Raw genomic sequence first — 19,153 nt, 5'->3', positions numbered from 1 at the left:
CCCCTCATTCTTCTCTTCTGCAGACTAAAAAGAATCCCAGTTCCCTCAGCCTCTCCTCATAAGTCATGTGCTCCAGCCCCCTAATCATTTTTGTTGCCCTCCGCTGGACTCTTTCCAATTTTTCCACATCCTTCTTGTAGTGTGGGGCCCAAAACGGGACACAGTACTCCAGATGAGGCCTCACCAGTGTTGAATAGAGGGGAATGATCACGTCCCTCAATCTGTTGGTAATGCCCCTATTTATACATCCCAAAATGCCATTGGCCTTCTTGGCAACAAGGGCACGCTGTTGACTCATATCCAGCTTCTCGTCCACTGTAACTCCTAGGTCCTTTTCTGCAGAACTGCTGCCGAGCTATTCGGTCCCTAGTCTGTAGCGGTGCATAGGATTCTTCCGTCCTAAGCGCAGGCTGCACTTTCCTTGTTGAACCTCATCAGATTTCTTTTGACCCAATCCTCTAATTTGTCTAGGTCCCTTTGTATCCCATCCCTACCCTCCAGCGTATCTACCTCTCCTCCCAGTTTAGTGTCATCTCCAAACTTACTGAGGGTGCAATCCACACCATCCTCCAGATCATTAATGAAGATATTGAATAAATGTTTGAAAAAATGTTTTCCAGGATTTACCCAGCTTTGCCTAAACCTGGGAATTGCACATTCCCCTCAGCGACTGGTGAGAAGAGTGTTGCACTCAAGGTGCCAAGTTTCTTGACAAACAGTTCCGGGTGTATTTGAGTGGCTGCCTGTGAAGCATTCAAGGTCTCTTGTTTTATATCTTCTGGGGTAGTCTGAGACAGCATCACTTACAAATGCTCTGTCTGTGGACTCTCACTGATTCTCTCTCATGTATTCTAGGAGCTCCACTGAGCAACATTTCTACTAGGCCTTTTCCATCTTACAACAGTCCCTTTTTCTCAGACTTTGCTTCCCTGAGGCAAAGGAGGCTGTTTCCAGTTCAATTAAAAGAAGGCTAATGGAGGGGGCAGAGCATCCCTGTGGTCAGATGCTCCCTCCATCCCCCAACATCCAGCACTGTAGAGTCACAGATTCTGGCTGTGATAACTACAGGGGAGAGCTTCTCCCCACAGTACACAAACAAACCGCCTGCTCCAGCAGGATGGTGGAGCCTGGAGGAAAGTAGTAATCATGTGTTTAAGGTGCTTCTCTGCAGGGACATTTTATGCAACATTACAATAGTCCCAACAATTAAAGGATTATTCAAAAGTACAGGAAAAAAACCAAACCCATTTACATGAAATCAAAAAACAGAGCTAGAAATGGGGCTGAACACTGATTAAAGGAGCTGATTCACCTGAAGAGTGATGAAGTGCCGAGCCAGGCCTTGGAGACAGAAATGTGGACAGTGCTCACTCAGGACGAAGGAGAAACACCTACACGCAAATGAAGGCTGATTTGCACTGCAGAACGGACACAACCAGAAAACAGAAGGCATTGCTAGAAAAAGCAAATGACCTTGGCACTAATTTTCAGCATTGCCTTTTATTTTTGCAGATAGCTGCATATGAACAAGAGCTTTCTCCACTGACACCCAGATTTCAGGTGTAGGATATTTATTTATGTAGGTTATTACAGTAGTGCCAAAGGGCCCCATGGCGATAGGCACTGAACAGACACAGAGCAGCAGATGGGCCATTTCCTGAAGACGTTACAATACAACCAGACCAGGCAGACACAAGGTGAGGGAAGGGGCAGAACACGCCAGCAGCATGAACAATGGGAAGGCAGCAAACATCATGTTAGTGCCGCAACGTGGGGGGCAGAGAGGGACGAGCTAAACAGGAAGTGGGGGAGAGGGTAAGAGGGCAGGTGTGGCGGTGAAGAGACTGACTGGGGGAGGGTTGGAGCAGAGCAACCAGGGCAGAGAAATCCAGTCACACAGCTCGCTGAATGCCCAGAGGAGGGGGTAGGGCTGCTGGACTGGGCCGGATGAAATGCAGGAGGGAGCTATGCTCCAGCACGACCCCCCCAATGTTCCCGCTGACGCACGCGCACTGAGAGCCAAGCCCAGAGGTGCTTTCCGCTCCCCCTCACGCCGACGTGCCAGCAGGGTACAGAGCCGTGCCAGAGGAGCAACGGAAGAGGCTGAACTTGACTCTTCCTGCCCCCCACATGGTGCCGGGGAGCTGAGAGGAGCCAGCAGGAGTGTGCTGAGCTCGCGGGGGGGTGTGGGGGGGTGTCAGTGTCTTTCCCCGACATGGCAGAGCCACCTTCTTCCTGGCTGCTCCATGGGGCCCCAGCTCTCTGGGGAGGGGAGCGGGTCCAATGGACAGGAGGCTAGAGCCTCACCAGCACCTACTCAGCGAAGCATGGAGTAGGCCCCCGGCCCCCACTCCCACACAGACCCCAACAAAGTGCACTGGAAACTTTAAGCAAACTAAAAGAAACACCAAACAAACAAGCCCGCCCACTCGCCCCATGAATCTGTGCTCACTCCTTCAGCAGGCATCTCCCACTCACTCTTCCCTAAACGTAAAGAACCGCTTCTTACTGCCTGTGACATCCCTCACCAGGCGTTACTGGGAGACCAGAAAGGAGCTGCTGTCCCCCAGACTCAGCTCAGTCACTGGGACCCGTCTGTCCATCAGTCCCCCAGACTCAGCTCAGTCGCTGGGCCAGTCCGTCTGTCCCCCAGACTCAGCGCAGTTGCTGGGCCAGTCCGTCTGTCCCCCAGACTCAGCGCAGTCGCTGGGCCAGTCCGTCTGTCCCCCAGACTCAGCGCAGTCGCTGGGCCAGTCCGTCTGTCCGTCTGTCCGTCTGTCCCCCAGACTCAGGGCAGTCGCTGGGCCAGTGCCGTGGCTGAAGTTTCTGTCACAGATCCCCCTCCGTCGTGTCTCGTGGCTCTACGCTCTGTCATAGCCACAGGTATTCATGAGAGCAGCAGCCACCGGCCTCTGGCTGCTATGCCGTGCACGTGCAGTCCCTTCAATCTGGATACCTACTGTGACTACACTCACACTGAGCCCAGTGAAGCCCTATTTGGCTTTCCCAACATGACCTGCTATCTTGTCTTCACTCTTTGGGGCATGCTCTCTCGATTGCCAAAGCAGCAATGGGTGTTTTGACTTTGGCTTCATGGGGATGTGGATCAGGTGCTAAAGCAGAATGGGGAGTAATGAGATTTCTGTGCTTTTCAGTCATCCAGCTTTTTAAAGCTATGCTGTACCCAACTATTCCCTGAAGGAGAGCCCTGGAATTTCACCTCAAATCCACATTAGGAGCAAAACTCGCGAACATTTGGAGATTTTCACATTTACGTTTTGGATCTTAATGCAGTGTTAGAATTTTCATGTTCAAGGCATTTGCCCTAGGTTAGAAATCTAGGTTATCTATCAAATTAACTCTCCAGAGGACTTTTAGTGCAGTGATTGTGGTCTCAGTTTAGTTTTTCCAAATGAGACATATTATCCCTTTGACCTGATAGAGCATGTGCTTGTTATCTAGTAGTTTAGTATCAGCTTTCCCTTCTGATTAGCGAGTGAAAGATCACTGTGACAGTTTAGTCTAAGCAAGCAGCAAACATTCAAAGATTGCCTGAATGCTCCCTGCAAAGGTTTTCTAGTTTTTGGTTGTTAAAGTCTTTGTTTAATCATAAATCACTGATGTGTTTGATTTTGGGAATATTCCTAGAGAGATCAGCAACATCAGCATCTGAAAACATAACCTACAAAATGAGGAGAGTTCTGTTAGGTCACAACACAGTAGAAGAACAGGAAGGCATCATACTCTCATCCCTGTCTCCAGACATTGGTAGATATGTGAGGTTAATGCTGTGATATGTTAAAACAAATAAAGTAAAACCTTCTTTTAATGATTTTATCCAATTACAGCACTAAGCTGTGACCTGTCTGTCTCCCTCAAGTCATAACAAGAGTCTTCAAACTCAGGCCCAGTAATTAAAAGGTGCTTTACACAGACTACATCTAGTCATAGCAGAAGGCTGGTTCTAAAAATAACCGCTAGAGTTAATTCAGGCAAAAGCATCCTGAATTTAGAGGGACTTATAAAGTAAAAACAAAAACAAACTTACAACCTTTTTTCTTTTTAGAAACCTTTTGGATTTAAAAATAAATTCCTAAATTTCTTATCAATTTACAAAGAAAATTAAACACACAAACAGAAAGCCCCTTAAAACCAAAAATAACCAGAAAGCCTTGGGTATTTTAGCCAAGGACAAGTCCAAACAAGTGGGTTTCAATGAAGTCACACAAATGAGGGTCATTCTTGTCAGTTGTCAGCTTGTGCAGATCAAGGAGTGACTGGTTCACATTCTTTTCCAGGTGCAAGGCACACTCCATTCCTGTCAACCCATTGTCCCAAGAGGTTTTTTGCTGTCCACTATGTTTCTTCCATAAAAAGCAAATACCCTCACTTGAGAGGCTAATTGGGTCAGATAGAAATACTTCAAAATTTAGAAAGCTTACCCTCGGAAAGCCAACAAATGGGAACACAAGTCTCAGCAGGCATTCTATGTAATAAGGAAATTAAAAGAACAAATAGCTAAAGATGTACAAGAGAAAGAAGACGGTCTAAGTATGTCCGAATCGAGAAGCCTGTGAAAGAACACACAAGCTACATGATGGAGTGGGGACATGATAAAATTTATCACCCTTTTTTCATAATTGTTATCATGACCCCACTCCATCTTCTTTTCTCCAGATTAAACAAACCCAAGTTTTCAAACTTTCCTTGCGGGTCATGTTTTCTAGACCTTTAATCAATTTTATTGCTTTCCTCTGGACTTTCTCCAATTTGTCCACACCTTTCCTGAAGTGTGGAGTCAGAACTAGACACAATACTCCAGCTGAGGCCTTATAGGTGCTGAGTACAGAGGAAGAATTACTTCTCACATCTTGCTTACAATGCTCCTGGAATACATCCCAGAATGATTACTGTATTTTTGCAATAGTATTACATTGTTAACCCATATTTAGTTTATGATCCACTATTGACTTACGAGGAGAGGCTGAGGGAACTGGGATTGTTTCATCTGCAGAAGAGAAGAATGAGGGGGGATTTGATAGCTGCTTTCAACTACCTGAAGGGGGGTTCCAAAGAGGATGGATCTAGACTATTCTCAGTGGTAGCAGATGACAGAACAAGGAGTAATGGTCTCAAGTTGCAGTGGGGGAGGTTTAGGTTGGATATTAGAAAAAACTTTTTCTCTAGGAGGGTGGTGAAACACTGGAATGTGTTACCTAGGGAGGTGGTGGAATCTCCTTCCTTAGAAATTTTTAAGGTCAGGCTTGACAAAGCCCTGGCTGGGATGATTTTGTTGGGGATTGGTCTTGCTTTGAGCAGGGGGTTGGACTAGATGACCTCCTGAGGTCCCTTCCAACCCTGATATTCTATGATTCTATGAAAATGCAGAACTGGTTCTGAGAAAACAGGTGTTGGCTCAAACCATGGCCACTCCCTCTGCTGCCAGCCCTCAGATCCAACCTCCAGCCCTTGTTGTATTAGATTCATTCCATGTATAATAAGAGCATCAAATGTGTTAGCATGACCCAGTCACTGTCCAACTTTAAATAGTTTTAAGCAAAGGTTGGGGTTTGGCATACTGAGACCTCAGCCTGCTGAGTACCATGACCAGCACCATGAAAAATCCTTTGAAACGTCTATTAAAGATACAGAAAAAGAAGAGTATCAGGGCATAGCCGTGTTAGTCTGTATCCGCAAAAAACAACAAGGAGTTTGAACAAGTGTTTTTTTACCCACGAAAGCTTATGCCTAAATCGGTTAGTCTTTAGCCACCGGACACCTTGTTGTTTTTGAGAAAAAGAAGGGGAAATAGTGAAAACATTTAAAGTGTAATGTATTAAATAAGGCTTTTGTTTTAACAGCATCCCTTGTTCCCTTCCCTGGAGAGAATTTTAGAAAGAAAAGCCCCGTAGCTGGAGGAGATCTCTGTGCCAGCCACAGCCCCAGGGCTGGAGTAGCTGTGCCCCCCATCTCTCACTATAATGATCCCCTAGATATACTGAACAGGGGTTCGTTATAGCAAGGGTGTACTGTATCTCCACTGCTACAATGATCAACACCCACCACAACATACTTTCAAGGTCCATGGCTCCTACACATGCCTATCACAACATGTGGTGTACCTCATCCAATGCACTGAATGTCCCAATAACAACTACGTGGGTGAAACCAGATGATCGCTATGCTCTTGAATGAACTCACACAGGAAAATGATGGAAGACAAAAACACTACATCACCTGTGGGTGAACACATTTCACAAAGACAGGTTTCAGAGTAGCAGCCGTGTTAGTCTGTATCCGCAAAAAGAAAAGGAGTACTTGTGGCACCTTAGAGACTCACAAATTTGAACATAAGATTTTGTGAGCTACAGCTCACTTCATCCACTGTATGCATCCAATGAAGTGAGCTCTAACTCATGAAAGCTTATGCTCAAATAAATTTGTTTTAGTCTCTAAGGTGCCACGAGTACTCCTTTTCTTTTTACATTTCACAAAGTGATCACTCAAAATCTGACCTACCAGTCCTCATCCTCAAAGGAAACCTGCACACCACTTTTAAAAGACGAGCCTGGCAGCTTAAATTCATAACTCTGATAGAGACTAAAATCATGGTCGGAACAGAAACATTGGATTTATAGCTTATTACTACAATTTTAACTAGGGCTATCAAGCGATTAAAAAAATTAATCACGATTAATTGCACTGTTAATAATAAAATACCATTTATTTAAATATTTGTGGGTGTTTTCTACATTTTCAAACATATTGATTTCAGTTACAACACAGAATACAAAGTGTACAGTGCTCACTTTATTTTTATTACAAGTATTTGCACTGTAAAAAAAACTAAAACTTAAGAACATAAGAACGGCCATACTGGGTCAGAACAGAGGTCCATCTAGCCCAGTATCCTGTCTTCCGACAGTAGCTAATGCCAGGGGCCCCAGAGGTAATGAACAGAACAGGTAATCATTAAGTCATCCATCCCGAGGTGCTCATTCCCAGCTTCTGGCAAACAGAGGCCAGGGACACCAAAATAAATCGTATTTTTCAATTGACTTAATACAAGTACTGTAGTGCAATCTCTTTATCATGAAAGTTGAACTTACAAATGTATAATTATGTTCAAAAACATTGCATTCAAAAATAAAACAATGCAAAATTTTAGAGCCTGCAAGTCCACTCAGTCCTATTTCTTGTTCAGCCAATCGCTCAGACAAACAAGTATGTTTACCTTTGCAGGAGGTAATGCTGCCCGCTTCTTGTTTACAATTTCACCTGAAAGTGAGAACAGGCATTCTCATGGCACTGTTGTAGCCAGCATAGCAAGATATTTATGTGCCAGATGTGCTAAAGATTCATATGTCCCTTCATGGTTCAATTACCATTCCAGGAGACATGCATTCACGCTGATGATGGATTCTGCTCAATAACAATCCAAAGCAGTGCAGATTGACTTATGTTCATTTTCATCATCTGAGTCAGATGCCCCCAACAGAAAGTTGATTTTCTTTTTTGGTGGTTCGGGTTCTGTAGTTTCCGCATTGGAGTGTTGCTCCTTTAAGACTTCTGAAAGCATGCTCCACACCTCATCCTGCTCAGATTCTGGAAGGCACTTCAGATTCTTAAACCTTGGGTCGAGTGCTATAGCTATCTTTAGAAATCTCACATTGGTACTGTGGCAAATTGCCAGCACTACTATGATGGGTCTCGCGCTTTCTCTTCTTGGGTGGGGGTTCAGGGCACTGTTTCTTGCCCCGAACTGGGATATTAACTTCCCCCCTAGTGTCCTAAAGGAGGGGAGTGGAGAGGGAGGGACCCGGGACAGCCCTCTATTCCAGGTCCCAGCCCAGGGGCCCTCGGGATAGCGGTAAACTGCTTGAACTAGCAGTTCCTTCCCCTGGGTTACTTCCCTCTCCTGCCCTTCAGCTTGCGGGGCTTCCTGCCCTCCCTCTGCACAAACCAGGTGTCCCTTTACCTAGGATCTTGGTCTTCTTAGCCCACCGCAGCACTTCTCCAAACTCTCCTCTGCTTCCCTCCAAACTGCTCTCTGCTCCAACGCCAATCCACTCTGCTTCACCTCCTCCTTCTGTCTGATTGAAGCGGGGGGGAGGGGTTTATCATGTGACTGGCTTCAGATGCTTTAATTGGCTTCAGGTGCTTTAATTAATCTATAGCAAACTTTCTTCCCTCTACAGGGAATAAGGCTGCCTTCTAACACTCTCCAGCTGCCCTCTGGCCATGCCTATCACAGTACCTTCTTTGCATTTTGTCAAATCTGCAATGAAAGTGTCCTTAAAATGAAGATGTGCTGGGTCATGATCTGAGACTGCTATAACATGAAATATAGGCAGAATGCAGGTAAAACAGAGCAGCGAACATACAGTTCTCCCTCAAGGAGTTCAGTCACAAATTAAATTTAACACATTATTTTTTTAACGAGCATCATCAGCATGGAACCATGTCCTCTGGAATGGTGGCTGCAGCATGAAGGGGCATACGAATGTTTAGCATATCTAGCACATGAATACCTCACAATGTCAGCTACAAAAGTGTCATGCAAATGCCTGTTCTCAATTTTTGGTGACACTGTAAATAAGAAGAGGGCAGTATTATCTCCTGTAAATGTAAACAAACATTTTTGTCTTAGCGATTAGCTGAACAAGAAGTAGGACTGAATGGACTGTAGGCTCTGAAGTTTTACATGGTTTTGTTTTTGAACAAAAAAAATCTACAGTTGTAAGTTGCACTTTCACGACAAAGAGATTGTACAACAGGACTTGTGAGGTGAGGTGAACTGAAAAATACTGTTTCTTTGTTTATCATTTTTACAGTGTAAATATTTGTAATAAAAATTATATACACTTTGATTTCAATACCAACAGAGAATACATCAGATGTGAAAATGTAGAAAAACATCCAAAATATTTAATAAATTTCAGTTGGTATTCTATTGTTTAACAGTGCTATTAAAACTACGATTCATTTTTTTTGAGCTAATCGCATGAGTTAACTGCGATTAATTCACAGCCCTAATCTTAACCCAAGAACCCCCTTTCTGTACTATGACTGTCGAGGTACTAATGGGCCACTCCACCTTGAATGGTCATTTACAATAGATGCTGTCATAAATATAAAGGGAAGAGTAAATCCCTTTAAAATCCCTCCTGGCCAGAGGAAAAATCCTCTCACCCTTAAAGGGTTAAGAAGCTAAAGGTAACCTCACTGGCACCTGACCAAAATGACCAATGAGGAGACAAGATACTTTCAAAAGCTGTGAGGAGGGAGAAAAACAAAGGGTCTCTGTCTGTCTGTCTGGTGATGCTTTTGCCGGGGACAGAACAGGAATGGAGTCTTATAACGTAGTGAGTAATCTAGCTAGGTATGTGTTAGATTATGATTTCTTTAAATGGCTGAGAAAAGAACTGTGCTGAATAGAATGACTATCCCTGTCTGTGTGTCTTTTTTGTAACTTAAGGTTTTGCCTAGAGGGATTCTCTCTGTTTTGAATCTAATTACCCTGTAAGGTATTTACCATCCTGATTTTACAGAGATGATACTTTTTTACTTCTATTAAAAGTCTTCTTATAAGGAAACTGAATGTTTTTTTCATTGTTCTAAGATCCAAGGGTTTGGGTCTGTGGTCACCTATGCAAATTGGTGAGGATTTTCACCAAACCTTCCCCAGGAAGTGGGGTGCAAGAGTTGGGAGGATTTTGGGGGGAAAGACGTTTCCAAACTACATTTTTTCAGGAACCCAGATAAAGTTTGGTGGTGGCAGTGGAAGTCCAAGGGCAAAGGGTAAAATTAGTTTGTACCTTGGGGAAGTTTTAACCTAAGCTGGTGAAAGTAAGCTTAGGAGGTTTTCATGCAGGTCCCCACATCTGTACCCTAGAGTTCAGAGTGGGGAAGGAACCTTGACAGATGCGACGTACAATCTGTTCCACCTAGGGTTGCCAACATTCTAATTCCAGAAAACTGAACACCCTTGCCCCGCCCACTGCCCTGCCCACTGCCTCTCCCCTACCTCACCCCTTCCCTTCCTGAGACTCCACCCCCCGCTCACTCCATCCCCCGTCCCTCCGTGACTTGCTCTCCCCCATCCTCGCACACGTGCTCATTTTCACTGCCTGGCCCAAACAGGCATATTGATTGTTTTGACAGATGTATTATGCTAATTTCAGGTTTGGTTTGTTGCATGACACTAGAGTTGGCAGCAAAATCGTCAAAAAGGGTAATTTTTAAAAAAATGAAATTGCATAAAGATTTTCATGGTTCTTTCCCACCCCTCTTCCCATTTTTTGAATTGTACGTGTGGAATTAAGACCACACATTAACACCGCAGCAATGGGTCCATTAAAGGCCCACACCTGAAGCCCAAATACAAATCCACAGAACACAGCCACAGAAATGCACCTGTCCAGATACCTATAAAATAAACCTGTAGAAACTGACTCCTACACCTACATGCAGATACACACGTGTATTCATGTGTACACATCTAGCATGCACTAACACATGTACTTCCACATTATTTATTATTATAATTGTTGTTTGTGCCTAGAGACCACAACTAAGATCAGGGCTCCAGGGTGGTCGGTGCTGGACATACAAATAAAAAAATAGAGTCTGCAACGTAGAGTTTATAATGTAGCTAGACAAAGGTGGGGAGGAATGTATGATACGCTGGCTCTTCTGCAATTACTGGTCAACAACATTCACTTTTTAAGAAATAATACATTTATTTTAGATTTCACTTCTCTTTAAAAACTTGTTATGAAATGAATACGTAACCTAAATACACACATTTTATGTCATCATTTTTTGTGAGGGGAAGTGCAGGATGGGACAGGGGAGGGATGCAGTGAGGGGGATGGGAGTGGGAGGGTTGGGGTGGAGAGGGATGTAGTGAGGGGGATCAGGGTGCTGCCCCATTTCCAGATCTTGAAGATGGGGATACTTACCTCCAACTCCTGGGTGCTGGCAATGGGGTGACAAACCATGGTTCGCTGCAGGGCACGCACCACAGCTTGAGCCCAGCCACAGGAGGAGCGCGAGGAGGAGAAGAGGGCCAGCAGCAGCGGGAGAGACACACGCCACAACCCCTCAACTCCCTCCTGCTAGGTGCGCTGGTTCGTCCCCTGCCCTGCTCTGGCCAATGGGAGCTGTGCCTGAGGGCGGGGCAGCACAGGACCTCCCTGGTCACCCCTAAGCCTAGGAGCCGGGCATGGTGGCTGCTTCCCGGGAGCCACATGGCAGCTAGCAGGGAGCCTGCCAGATCTGCTGCGTGGCTCTGCCAACCGGACAGTCAGCGGTGCTGACCGGAGCTGCTACGATCCCTTTTTGACCAGGTATTCCGGTCAAAAAACAGACACCTGGTCACCCTAGTTCCATCTTGCATTTAGCTCCTTACAAACTTATCTACAATGTGTAGGGGGGAAAAGCTCCTTGATCATGGGGAACTTCATTTTGAGCAACACATGCTGGAGATCTCATACTGCCAATAATAAAATGTCCTTAGAATTTGTAAACATCATAGATGACAATTTCCTTAGTCAAAAAATGTTGCAGCCAACCAGGGGGAATTTTTTATTAGACTTTCTCCTAATATATAAAGAGAAACTGATCATAGAACTCAAAATTAATGGTAGCTTAGGTAAAAGTTATCATGATTCATCATGCGTAAGCAGAATAAAGTCCAAACCTGTAACATATATACTTGGTACTTTAATACAGACAGTTTCACAAAGCTGAAATAATTTATGAGTCAAATCAGCTGGGAAAGAATTTAATCAGAAAAATTTGAATGATAAGAACATAAGAATGGCCATACTGGGTCAGACTAAAAGTCCATCCAGCCCAGTATCCTGTCTCCTGACAGTGGTCAATGCCAGGTGCCCCAGAGAGAGTGAACCTAACAGGTAATGATCAAGTGATCTCTCTCCTGCCATCCATCTCCACCCTCTGACAAACAGATAATTGGGAATTATTTAAGAACATCTTACTAGAGGCCCAAAAAATCCACAACCCCACAACTGAGAAAGAAGGCCATACTGTTTAAAAAACCCAACTGGTTTAGAATGGAAATGAAGGCATCTATATATACATAATGGAAGAAAGGGGAAGTTGATAGTAAATATAATATAAATCGGAAGATAGGAATTGTTGAAAATTGATATGGGAAGCAAAGGGACACACTTAACTGAAAGAAAACATAAAATCACTGATACAGTTTGCAGATGACAACAATCGGGGTAGTGATAAATAATGGAGTGGACAAGTCATTGATTCAGAGCTTTCTGGATTGTTTGATAAGCTGGATGAAAGCGAACCATATGCATTGTAATACAGCTAAATGTAAATGTATACATCTGGGAACAAAGAATGCAGGTCATACTTAAAGCATGAGGAAATTTTCTGGGAAGCAGTGACTCTGAAAAAGATTTGGGGGTAGTGGGGGATAATCAGCTAAACATGAGCTCTTGGTGTCACACTGTGGCCAAAAGAGCTAATGCGATCTTGGGGAGGCATAAAGAGGGAAATCTCAAGTAGGAGTAGAAAGGTTATTTTACCTCTATATTTGGCACTGATGCAATGCCTGCTGGGATACGGTGTCCATTCTGGTGTACACAATTCAGGAAGCATTGTTGATAAATTGTATGGGGTTTGGAAAAGAGCCATGAGAATAACTGAAGGATTAGAAAACATGCCTTGCAGTGATTGTGCTTCTTGGGTTTATCTATTTAGCTTAAAAAAGAGAAGGTTCGGGGTGACTTGATCAGAGTCTATAAAAATCTACATGGGGAACAAATAGTTTATAATGGGCTCTTCAGTCTAGCAGAGATAGGCGTAACAGGCTCCAATGGCTGGAAGTTGAAGCTAGACAAGTTCAGACAGGAAATAAGGTGTACATTTTTAAAATTAAGCATTAGAACAACTTACTAAGGACTGTGGTAGATTCTCCATCATGGACCAATTTTAAATCAAAATTAGATGCTTTTCTAAAAGATCTGTTCAAGGAATTTTTTTTTTGGGGTGGGGGGTTCAAGGAATCCCTGTTGAGGTTACAGGGACAAACCATCCCAATGAGTCAAAAGAATAGTAAATATGGCAGGCGACCAGCTTGGCTTAATGGTGAAATCCTAGCGGATCTTAAACATAAAAAAGAAGCTTACAAGAAGTGGAAGGTTGGACATATGACCAGGGAAGAGTATAAAAATATTGCTCGGGCATGTAGGAATGATATCAGGAGGGCCAAATCGCACCTGGAGCTGCAGCTAGCAAGAGATGTCAAGAGTAACAAGAAGGGTTTCTTCAGGTATGTTGGCAACAAGAAGAAAGCCAAGGAATGTGTGGGCCCCTTACTGAATGAGGGAGGCAACCTAGTGACAGAGGATGTCGAAAAAGCTAATGTACTCAATGCTTTTTTTGCCTCTGTTTTCACTAACAAGGTCAGCTCCCAGACTGCTGCGCTGGGCATCACAAAATGGGGAAGAGATGGCCAGCCCTCTGTGGAGATATAGGTGGTTAGGGACTATTTAGAAAAGCTGGACGTGCACAAGTCCATGGGGCCGGACGAGTTGCATCCGAGAGTGCTGAAGGAATTGGCGGCTGTGATTGCAGAGCCATTGGCCATTATCTTTGAAAACTCGTGGCGAACCGGGGAAGTCCCGGATGACTGGAAAAAGGCTAATGTAGTGCCAATCTTTAAAAAAGGGAAGAAGGAGGATCCTGGGAACTACAGGCCAGTCAGCCTCACCTCAGTCCCTGGAAAAATCATGGAGCAGGTCCTCAAAGAATCAATCCTGAAGCACTGGCATGAGAGGAAAGTGATCAGGAACAGCCAGCATGGATTCACCAAGGGAAGGTCATGCCTGACTAATCTAATCGCCTTTTATGATGAGATTACTGGTTCTGTGGATGAAGGGAAAGCAGTGGATGTATTGTTTCTTGACTTTAGCAAAGCTTTTGACACGGTCTCCCACAGTATTCTTGTCAGCAAGTTAAGGAAGTATGGGCTGGATGAATGCACTATAAGGTGGGTAGAAAGCTGGCGAGATTGTCGGGCTCAACGGGTAGTGATCAATGGCTCCATGTCTAGTTGGCAGCCGGTATCAAGTGGAGTGCCCCAAGGGTCAGTCCTGGGGCCGGTTTTGTTCAATATCTTCATAAATGATCTGGAGGATGGTGTGGATTGCACTCTCAGCAAATTTGCGGATGATACTAAACTAGGAGGAGTGGTAGATACGCTGGAGGGGAGGGATAGGATACAGAAGGACCTAGACAAATTGGAGGATTGGGCCAAAAGAAATCTGATGAGGTTCAATAAGGATAAGTGCAGGGTCCTGCACTTAGGACGGAAGAACCCAATGCACAGCTACAGACTAGGGACCGAATGGCTAGGCAGCAGTTCTGCGGAAAAGGACCTAGGGGTGACAGTGGACGAGAAGCTGGATATGAGTCAGCAGTGTGCCCTTGTTGCCAAGAAGGCCAATGGCATTTTGGGATGTATAAGTAGGGGCATAGCGAGCAGATCGAGGGACGTGATCGTTCCCCTCTATTCGACATTGGTGAGGCCTCATCTGGAGTACTGTGTCCAGTTTTGGGCCCCACACTTCAAGAAGGATGTGGATAAATTGGAGAGAGTCCAGCGAAGGGCAACAAAAATGATTAGGGGACTGGAACACATGAGTTATGAGGAGAGGCTGAGGGAGCTGGGATTGTTTAGCCTGCAGAAGAGAAGAATGAGGGGGGATTTGATAGCTGCTTTCAACTACCTGAAAGGGGGTTCCAAAGAGGATGGCTCTAGACTGTTCTCAATGGTAGCAGATGACAGAACGAGGAGTAATGGTCTCAAGTTGCAGTGGGGGAGGTTTAGATTGGATATTAGGAAAAACTTTTTCACTAAGAGGGTGGTGAAACACTGGAATGCGTTACCTAGGGAGGTGGTAGAATCTCCTTCCTTAGAGGTTTTTAAGGTCAGGCTTGGCAAAGCCCTGGCTGGGATGATTTAACTGGGAATTGGTCCTGCTTTGAGCAGGGGGTTGGACTAGATGACCTTCTGGGGTCCCTTCCAACCCTGATATTCTATGATTCTATGATTCCTATGGCCTCTGTTGTACAGGAGGTCAAATTAGATGATCACAATTGTCTCTTTTGGCCTTGGAATCTATGAATTAATGAGATGCTGTTTTTAATCAAGAGCTCAATTCTGCCTTGTTATAAAGGAAGCCTTTTCTCTTGGGGGGTGAAGTAGTAATTCATTTCTGGCCTATGTAGAAACACTACCCACAGCAACAGTTGTGGAAATTTGCCCCCTGCAGCGTTACCCACTGATGAAATGCAGTAAGTGGCAAAAGCCATGGCCAGCCGCTGTCACCAGGCAAGGTACAGACTGGAGGTTGCGGATGGAGGGGCGTGCAGCACGGCAGGGCTATGGACAGAAATCTGCTCTCCATGGTACAGCGCAGCTACTGCCATACACTCCTGCAGCTCAGCCAGCATAGTCCCTTAACATCGTTCCCCGGCCCCATCGTGGGAGGATGGAGGACAAATACTTGAGGTTCTGCTGCCTGGAAAAATCTCTGCACCTTGAGGGGGGAGGGTTTGGGCCTCAGGATATTGCAGTGCTGCACAGCATGCTAGAGCCCTGCATTTCCGATTGATTCTACCTTCATTGGTTTCTAAGGGCTGCAAGCATTTGACTCTCAAGCAAAGCACAGGTGGCTGAGAAGGGCATGCTGTGCATTTCTGAGATGTGTCATGTTATTGACCTGGACTGGGACCGCATAGATCATTGTTGCAACCAAGGTCCTTTAGTGGCACCAAAGGGGGTCAAATAAGGTGTCTAAGACAAGGCGATGGTTTGCTGGCTAGGATTATGCTGTCTATCTGTGTGTATCATTTTTGTAGTTAAAGTTATAAAGTATTGGCTGTATACTGTCTGTATTTCAAACTTGTGCTATGCTTCTGGGTGACACCCCAGACAATTTGGTGTCAGCTCTGCCTAGCCTGCTGGATGGCCCATTACGGACCATCAGTTATACAACTGACCCACTGAGAGAAGGCAGACATGCCTTGGGACTCAGCAAGGTGTGCAGGGACCTGCCTATGGACAGAACTCTGAGGTGTTTCCAGGCCGTGTGGTGGGCAGCTTGTCTTTGGGACAAAGAAAGCAGAGACCACATGGCAAGAGACTATAAAAAGTTGCTGCAGCTAGTCCATTTTCAGTCGTGTTTCTTACCTCTGGAGGGATTTTGCTACAAACTGAAGCTCTGAACAAAGGACTGAAAGACCCATCCCAGCTGGGGTTGTTCTGCAGAGACTTGATTTGAACCTGCAGTTTATTCTATCACTGCTACAAGCCTGGTCCAAGAACTTGGCCATTGCTGTATGTCATTGATTCCATTTAACCAATTCTAGCTCTCATCTCTATCTTTTCCCTTTTATGAATAAACCTTTAGATTTTAGATTCTAAAGGATTGACAACAGCGTGATTTGTGGGTAAGATCTGATTTGTAGATTGACCTGGCTCTGGGGCTTGGTCCTTTGGGATCAGGAGAATCTTTTTTCTTTACTGGGGTGTTGGTTTTCATAACCATCTGTCCCCATAATGAGTGGCGCTGGTGGTGATACTGGGAAACTGGAGTGTCTGAGGGAATTGCTTGTGTGACTTGTGGTTGGCCAGTGGGGTAAAACTGAACTCCTCTCTGTCTGGCTGGTTTTGTTTGCCTTGGTGCGCATAGAAACCCCAGCCTTGGGCTGTGACTGCCCTGCTCTAAGCAATTTATCCTGAATTAGCACTCTCAGTTGGGTCCCGCCAGAACCAGCATGGTTACAGTAAGTACTTGCTATTCAGTTCTCTCCAGAAAGGGTTAAACAGGAGCCTCAACTCATCATTGTGCCACAGACCCCTAATGCTCCCCCTAGCAGTGCAAAGGGGCCATCAAACTGATGGATCCAGCCCCCAGCAGTGTGTGTCCTGGCCAGGACTGTGCTGAGGCAGCAGCTCCATGCTCTCTTCCTGCTCTAGCCAGGTTCTTACACTGCGCTTATCACTGGCGTGCCTGATCCCTTTCCGTACTACAGTATGTAATGGGACTAATGTCTGTCATGTCTCGTGCACCCAGGCATGACTTGGGAAAACATTCTGAGACTGTCACTAATTTCCCTTCCAACACCAAGAAACTAGTCCACTGTCAAGCCCACAAAATACTGCTGCCATATGCCGAAGGAGCAATGGTATTTTAGCCTGATTGTGTAGATCTATGTCCTACAGCCCCAGTCTCTGTTTTTAAAATAGCACAGCTTTTAACCCTTTTAAAAGAATCAGTTATTGTGATGGGGATTTTTAACTCGTTCCTGCAAAATCCAATGGCCTTGGCACAATACGTTCAGCAAAGGATTGTGCTTTCCCTTCTGAACAGTATCTCAAGGATTAGTGTTGAAACTACATTGCTCATATTCTCTGGAAGTGTTGGAGCAGCACTGATTAAGCCCAAAAAGGGAATTTTCTGCTCCTTCAATACACTAACACTATGCAGTATGCGTTAAGTGCTGCTGACTCCAGGCTGGATATCTATAGCCAAACATGCTTGAAAATTGAGTCTAGTAAACTGCAAGTGAAATTTAATTGCAGAAACATTTGCCAAAACTTCATTAAAGGTTCAAATTAATTCTGGTCTTATGAAACCAATTTCACATTTCGCCTCTTTAGGGCCAGCAGGAAAACAAACAAACAAACAACAGGAAAAGAAAACCCAGCCAGTCCAAGTGTGATCCTATGGCTAGAAAAAAACATGCTTTGCTATATTAATGATAAATGTCTTTCCTTTTAATTGTGTTGTGCATTCATGTAAAGCTGTTTTATTTACATATCATCTTCCATTACCATCTCATATAAATGGATATCTATATAGGATGTACAGGTATATTAATTATGCATGAATCTGACAGGGACTTTGCATTAAGAATAGTTTGGCAGCTTAAGAATAAAGCAAAAAATAAATTTTTGCTCACAACTAGTGTTGGGTAAAAAAATATTTTCCCACCCCAAGAAAATCTGAGATTTCAAACATGTTTCTATTCTGCATCAGGACCAGAGACTTTTTGAAGATTTTTTGCAGAGAGAGAGAAGGGACGTGACCCTGGGTCATAATCTGTTCATAATAGATAGGAACGATTTTTACATCTTACCATTGTAGAAGTTGGAGATTAAAATCAGGGTTTACAGTCTTCTCTCCAGCTGCTCTCTAAAATAGATGTTTCTACCTTTTTATTTGGGCATTAAAGGCTTTTAGGTTTCCTGTCAAAGCAGGGCTCAGTTTAAGCTAAAAGAAAAAAAATGGAGTTAAGGTTCATTACTCATTTTGATGCAACCTGCCAGTAACCTCCATTGTGATATATGTAATTTTTGTCAACACAGGTACTAGTAGTCAGTGTGTAAACCGGAGTTCTAGAATGGACATAGAATCATAGAACATCAGGGTTGGAAGGGACCTGAGGAGGTCATCTAGTCCAACCCCCTGCTCAAAGCAGGACCAATCCCCAACTAAATCATCCCAGCCAGGGCTTTCTCAAGCCTGACCTTAAAAATATCTGAGGAAGGAGATTCCACCACCTCCCTAGGTAACGCATTCCAGTGTTTCACCACCCTCCTAGTGAAAAAGTTTTTCCTAATATCCAACCTAAACCTCCCCCACTGCAACTAGAGACCATTACTCCTTGTTCTGTCATCAGCTACCACGGAGAATAGTCTAGATCCATCCTCTTTGGAACCCCCTTTCAGGTAGTTGAAAGCAGCTATCAAATCCCCCCTCATTCTTCTCTTCTGCAGACTAAACAATACCAGTTCCCTCAGCCTCTCCTCATAAATCATGTGTTCCAGTCCCCTAATCATTTTTGTTGCCCTCCGCTGGATTCTTTCCAATTTTTCCACATCCTTCTTGTAGTGTGGGGCCCAAAACTGGACACAGTACTCCAGATGAGGCCTCACCAATGTCGAATAGAGGGGAACGATCACATCCCTCGATCTGCTGGCAATGCCCCTGCTTATACATCCCAAAATGCCATTGGCCTTCCTGGCAACAAGGACACGCTGTTGACTCATATCCAGCTTCTCATCCATTGTAACCCCTAGGTCCTTTTCTGCAGA

The sequence above is a fragment of the Lepidochelys kempii genome, chromosome 6 (assembly GCF_965140265.1).
Source record: "Lepidochelys kempii isolate rLepKem1 chromosome 6, rLepKem1.hap2, whole genome shotgun sequence".
Taxonomy (NCBI): Eukaryota; Metazoa; Chordata; order Testudines; family Cheloniidae; genus Lepidochelys; species Lepidochelys kempii.
The sequence above is the reverse complement of the archived record's forward strand: the minus strand, read 5'-3'. Positions refer to the sequence as shown.